The sequence below is a fragment of the Pinus tabuliformis genome, chromosome 9 (assembly GCF_031772625.1).
Source record: "Pinus tabuliformis cultivar Carrire ecotype Pingquan chromosome 9, CPIR1, whole genome shotgun sequence".
Lineage (NCBI taxonomy): Eukaryota > Viridiplantae > Streptophyta > Pinopsida > Pinales > Pinaceae > Pinus > Pinus tabuliformis.
Window position 1 is genome coordinate 1,712,661,240 of NC_142307.1, and position 6,753 is coordinate 1,712,667,992.

Consider the following 6,753-nt stretch of genomic DNA (forward strand, 5'->3'; position numbering starts at 1 on the left):
TCGGTTCATCACTTATGGCTTTGAAGAACAAAGGTGAAGGAGAAGGAAGTGTGGCCTGTTAGGGTACTTGTTGTGTAGATGAGGGAGTACAATAAATCGCTGATTGTATTGATGCTTTTGGAGGACCAAAATCTCCTCATTGGAGAGGAACGATCCAGGTGGCTCCGAAAAGGCAAAAAAAGCAAAGTCTCCACATCTCAGTGAAACCAATTTCAGGTTGCAGTGCTCATCGTTATGATTCCGGTGGCGTGGACGACACTCAAATCTGAGTTTGTATGACTAACTTATTGCAATTTGAAGTTTGACAAGAAGGACGGAAAGCAGGAGCCCACAGTGTGCCACATGGCATCCCAGTCAGTAGGTGGGACCCATGGATTACATGACAGTGGACTAGTGGCCTATCAACAGTTTACACTTGGCACTCAATCATTGGCCCCTTATCTCTGTAAAAAAGACAAAAAAAGAAGAAGAATATAATATTAAATCTCATAAAAAAACAAAAAGAAAATATTAAAAAATAACAATATATAGAAAGTGGTTACAAATGTTTTAATATAGTCAATAGGGTTGTTAATATAATCATATTAAAAACACACCAACTTATATTTTTATTAAAAAGAGGTTGGGCCTTATTTGTTTGTTATGATTGGTTATGAAAACCATATATATAGGGTTTAATACCAAAACCCATGTAACACCATATAAGTAACCATTATAATGATGGTTAATAGCTCAAGGGGTTGGTTATATATGTAACAAATATTAATAAATATAAATGGTGGATTTAACAGTTATGAACACGGCAGTATGAAAAAGGAAAGTTTTGTTTGTATGTTATATACTAGCAATTGCACCGAGAAGTACAAAAGAACGCTAAAATCGGGGAATGTGGAAAGCAATAATCAAGCGAAATATATGGATAATGAAATATAATCAAAATTTGAGTTTCTATATATCTTCTAAAGAATGTAGCACAAGTTTAAATTTAAGAAGAAAGTTACACTAACATAAATGTCCTAGAACAATGGCAATCCTTGCAGGTAGAAGGTACATAATAGAGGAGTTCAATTTCTTTGGGATATTTTAAAAGGCATGAAATAAATTTTGAACATAAATGAAAGTGCGAAAGGGTTGGGAGGAGGTGTTCAATTATGTTGAAAGTGTTTATTTTAATAGAAAGGGTGAAAAATAAACGATACCATTTGATCTTGGTGGAGATGTCGATGATGGATTCTAGCTCGCTTAAAAGGAGGAAAAAGTCCTTTATTGTTGCGGTCAAGCGTTTAATTGCAATGTCATCGAAAGCAATGGCATTTTCTAGATGGCTAGTATGGTCATGCAATTCAAGACGAAGTACATAGTAGTAGTCACATTCAAGGAAGGTATCGTTGCATTTCATGCAATGTCACATGTTTTCGGATTGTTGGACAACCTTTTCGATGCATTTCATCCCATCAATGGGAAGGGGGCATGCAAGGAAGTAAAAAATTCCATGTTAATTGTTGTAGTAGTAGCATAGATGACAATCTATGGAGATTTATTGGAGCAGGACAATGCAACAAGTTTATCGATTATTTTTGTTTTGAGGGGTCCGTTAGAGGCACCTGTGTATTTTTCACTCAGTGAAAGCAAGGGTGAACTGGAACCTCTTTCCTGAAACCATTGTTGGAAGTAATGTCTTCCACAATATTTGGGTTTATAAGAAGGAAAGAAGTGGGGATAGTTCGAATAGTCCTTCCATTTAACTCGATGACATGATCCACTTTGATTAGAAGGAACAAGTGGATTTTGAGGTGCCAAGGTCAAAAATTCCATCCCCTTCAGCATGGCATTGCATGCCCCTTAAGATGACATCGATGATGCAACCTAACATGTCATAGAAAGTGAGAGTTTTTTTGGGATTTTGTAACCCATAATGTTGGCATATGATGGACATAGGAGAAGTTGATCTACCAATACCAATAATTGAGTTGATAGTTGCAATGTTGAGTGAACTTATTGGCACTAAATGAAAGCAATCGGAAGGAATCCACTAATCATAATGTATGAACTGAGACACAGTTAATGTAGAGAAAATGAGGATTTCAAATGAGCTATTTAAATGATTGTATGATTTGGGACTATGAATACAAAGAGTAACCTTATTCTTCACCGGTTGCTTACTTAGTGATGGAAATTTTCCATTGTGGCATTTCATTATGCTTGGAGTAAGATGACTTATGGAAAATTACACAGGTAAATAACTAAATGACCACAAAATCTATACAATTCCTTAATTAACTCTTTGAGTATTGAGAGAATTATTGGTTTATTATGTTGTGATGCTGGGTAGGAAAAACTGTGAAGACAAAATGGATAGTTTTCACATTGTTTCTTTCACCAGTCGAGTCAAAACAACTCAAAGGAAAACTTCAAAGAGCTAGACAAAAAATTGACCAGGCAGGGATTGCCTAGGGGACGTTGGATCCATTATTGAGTTTCCAAACGATAATTATATATCCCATCAACTTTCCCATGCCCAACATTTTTCTTCTCAATGAAAGGAATATTGTAGCATAGGCCATTTCGATTCTATTAGGTGCCCTTGATATGAATTTCCCAAAGATTGTTTTGAAGGACTTCGATTATAGTAATTCCAAGGATGTTTGTGGAGTTCTAGTATAGCATCTTGGAACTGAAGGGTAGGTCTATGGTTCCTTTTATTTCATCAGGAATACACATGCCAATGGTGTTAAGGTTGTCATGGTCACATATATTGGCTTTGACGTTATCAAAGTCTCTAGGGGAGTTCAAAGTAGATATGGTTATTGGATTTGCTTAGAGGTTTGGGGTTTTGATGGCATTGGGAGGGCCTCATGTCGCTTTTCAGGATACTTTGCAAGAGTATAAGAGAATCATGCCTGTGAGGATTATAGGAGTGAATGTGGATTCAAATGATAAGCCAACTCTTCAAATATGGTGTGTGAGACTACTTTCCAACTGCCTTCTTTAAGCGTTCTTGGAAAATTTTACATTGACTAGGTTAGAGTTATTGGTAGTGAGGTTGATGACTTGCACTATTCAAAGTGCCAAGAGTTGCAAACCCTAGTCATCAACATGGTTAAATTTGTTTTTTTACTAGTTTTAAGAATTAAGTTCATTGTGCTCTTAGCCATTTTGATTGGCATTCTTCTTAGGGTTTTGCCTTCAAGGGCCATTTACTCAATTTTTTTACCCTTTACCTTGGACATTGAAGAAAAATGGTCATCATCGTAACCAAATCTTCTTAATTTTGACTATAAATACTGAGTGTCATTTTTCCATGCTCATAGATTTCCCCATGCAAATAATCCAATAACCTCACACATGCATAGAAATGGTCCCCATGTCCATTAGACTTTTGTAAACCAAACTAACATAATGAAGAACAAGATTCAAGATGCATTAATGCTTGGACTTCTCTTTGCAGTAATGTGTAAACCAATACTTATAATCCATATGTCCATATGTCATTAAACACCTATCCTAGTACATTCAAGGGCACATGATATTTTGCTCACCTCTAGAAAAATGTTTATTATTTATTTATTTATTTCACTTTAATAAATAATGGTGATGATGATGTTGTTACTATCTATTGAGGTCAAATTTGGTTTATCATACCTTAGGGAAAATGTGAAAAATTAATTGGTTTGCTTAAAATGTTACTTATATACTAAAAATGATTAGATAGAAGCTTTATTACACTTCCATAATTTTGATGAGTTAACAAGTTAGGAGGGTTGATATTGTTATAGATATTTGGAAAATGATATTTAATGAGTAAATAGACATGGCATTTTAAGTGAAAGTTCTTCCCATATTCCACCTTTTTAGTATCACAAATATGACAAATTCTTTTATTCCATGGTGTTCTAGGGACAATCTACCACATTGTTTGGTTATGAAGCTTATAAGGGTTTAAACTTATTTTAACAATGTCAATTTTCTTTCTTAAGTTACCTAACAAAAAGATACTTTTTCTCCTTAGTATTTATCTCCTTATGAATTTCATAAACTAGTACCCTCTCTAAGGAAGTAGGAACCCCTTCTTAGCTAGGTACTTTCTATACTCTATAGAATAGTTGTAATATCTTTTATATATTTATTTTATTTTTAGTAATTCATATAATCAATATTTAAATGTACCTTTGATATTTCCTTGTTTGCAACTCTAAAGTTAGATTAGTTTAACTCTAATATTTCATATTGTTGTGACTCTATATCATAGATCTATTATAACAATAGTCATAGTTCAAATTGATATGACTATGTATGGTAGAGTTATTTTTGCAATTCATTTATTAAAATTATCATTGCTTATGGACTAATAGTTGTCATGAACTTACAGAGAAATTGTAACTAGGGTCGTTGTTACAACTATAGTTGCTAATTGTGCCCTAACACTACAACACTTTGTTTTCTACAATTTTGATTGTTGTATTTTAAATTGGGTTCAGTTTGACTATTTTGTTTCCAATCTCTGATTTATAGTCTTATTTCCTTTATGAACATGTGTGGTTTGATTTACTACATTATATTTCAAGTGTAACTATATTTTTGTTAGAACAACCAAAACCATTTTAACATTGAAACAAATCACCTTAGATGTATGTGTGATTTATTATGTGCAAGTGTAATATTTGCTTTCTTGTAACTATACTCTTTACATTTATCCAAAGTGTGTATTGGATTACAAGAAGTTTTCCTCATATGACTTGTGAAAACATCCCAAAAAAGAATTAGTATTGTGACATTTAGATTATTACAACTATAAATTATATGAGCATAGATGATGCAAGACACTTGGCAAGTTCCATATGAATCTCAAATTGACAATTAAATGTACAATCTTTTAGTTGTCATCCTAAATAATTAAAAATGTAATAAAAAAGTCCATCAATATTAAAATAGAAAGAACTTCAAAATTTTAAAAAGCTTCACAATAAAATAAATAGATGATGCAAGACACTTGGCAAGTTCCATATGAATCTCAAATTGACAATTAAATGTACAATCTTTTAGTTGTCATCCTAAATAATTAGAAATGTAATAAAAAAAGTCCATCAATATTAAAATAGAAAGAACTTCAAATTTTTAAAAAGTTTCAAATAAAATAAATAGATGATGCAAGACACATGGCAAGTTCCATATGAATCTCAAATTGACAATTAAATGTACAATCTTTTAGTTGTCATCCTAAATAATTAGAAATGTAATAAAAAAAGTCCATCAATATTGAAATAGAAAGAAATTCATTTTTTTTAAAAGCTTCACAATAAAATAAATTTTCAAATACAACTAATTTTGTAACTTGAAGTACAATAACAAAACTAAATTCCCTATGAAATGCGATTTTCAATGCCATGTAGAAATGTGTGCTATCCATGAAAAATGAGAGGAATATGAGCAATAACTACCCTAGTTTAGAGCATTAAATGGAGGAAGTCATGATTTGGTATAAACTATTTAACTTGAAGTTCTAATTATTATTTTGGAAAATTTGTGGGTCAATTTTATTGTTTTTGTCTCGGCCAGGGTTGTTTAAAATTTGGTAATGTTATTGGGTGGAATTTTCTCTTTAATTTTGTTGTTTTTATGCTACTAATATAGTTATTTAACCATTCTGGCTGTCTTTTTGGCCTATACGCCATTAGATTAAAATTAGTTAAAGCTGAACATGGTATTCAAATGAAGCTACAATCACATTGTTGGTTATTAATTACTTCAAATCCAACAAGTAGTATGTAACCACGCAACATTGAATAGTACTATGCACATGGTTTCTTTATCCCCATACAAAGGGTTGGAACATAAGGCAGGGAACAGTGGTCAAGTATGAAGATTAACAGTTGGCCAGCAATGATGCATTAAGGAATTGAACCTCACCATATTGAACGAACAAATAAATGCAACTGAAAATGTAATGCTCGATTCAATCTTAGTCGTAACATTTTCTTTTTTCGGTCCTGAACAGTATATGTGACTTTTGAATCGGTAGGCGGAGGAGGATAACAATAAATTTGTTGCAGTTTATATTTCCACATATACTCAATTAAACGGTGTTGTCTTTGGAGATTTTGGCTGGAATCCTAGAAATTTGTTTAGACATTTTTTTTTAATAAAGTGGATTTTCAACTGGATATATGAATTCAGTATGCTGAAAAGCCTTCAAGACATTCAAATGGTGTAAAGTTCATCTCTCAAATTTGTAATTCCAACATATTCTAGCCACCTTCTAATCAATTTTAATAAAGCAAAATGGCTAGAAACCTCTCTAAAAATTCAAAATTAACAAAAAGAAAGGTAGGAGTGGAACAAGAAAGACAATCGGGCACAGAGGAATGATTTTAATCATCCTCCCCCATGGTGTGAAAACCGAGGCGAAGGTCAAAAGGGTTCATCGACCATTGGAGTAAGAACTCATTATAAATGGATATTAGAAGGCTCTGAAAGCCTAATTGAATTATTGTCCACCCTTTCGACTGTTAAATTAAACTATCTCTGCTCCTGCCTTTACTGTTGCTTCTACTCCCACATATTCCTCTATCTATGATGTGGATTACATCCTAAGCTCTCCCCTGGAATTACTGAAGCGTAGTGAGTGTAGCCTACCCTCACACGGCAAGCTAAATACTTTTCATTATTCGTTGGGTAAGCTACGATGAGGGAAAAAGTTGGAAGCATGAAAATAATGACAAACACAAGTTCAGACATAGAACTACACATTCCATG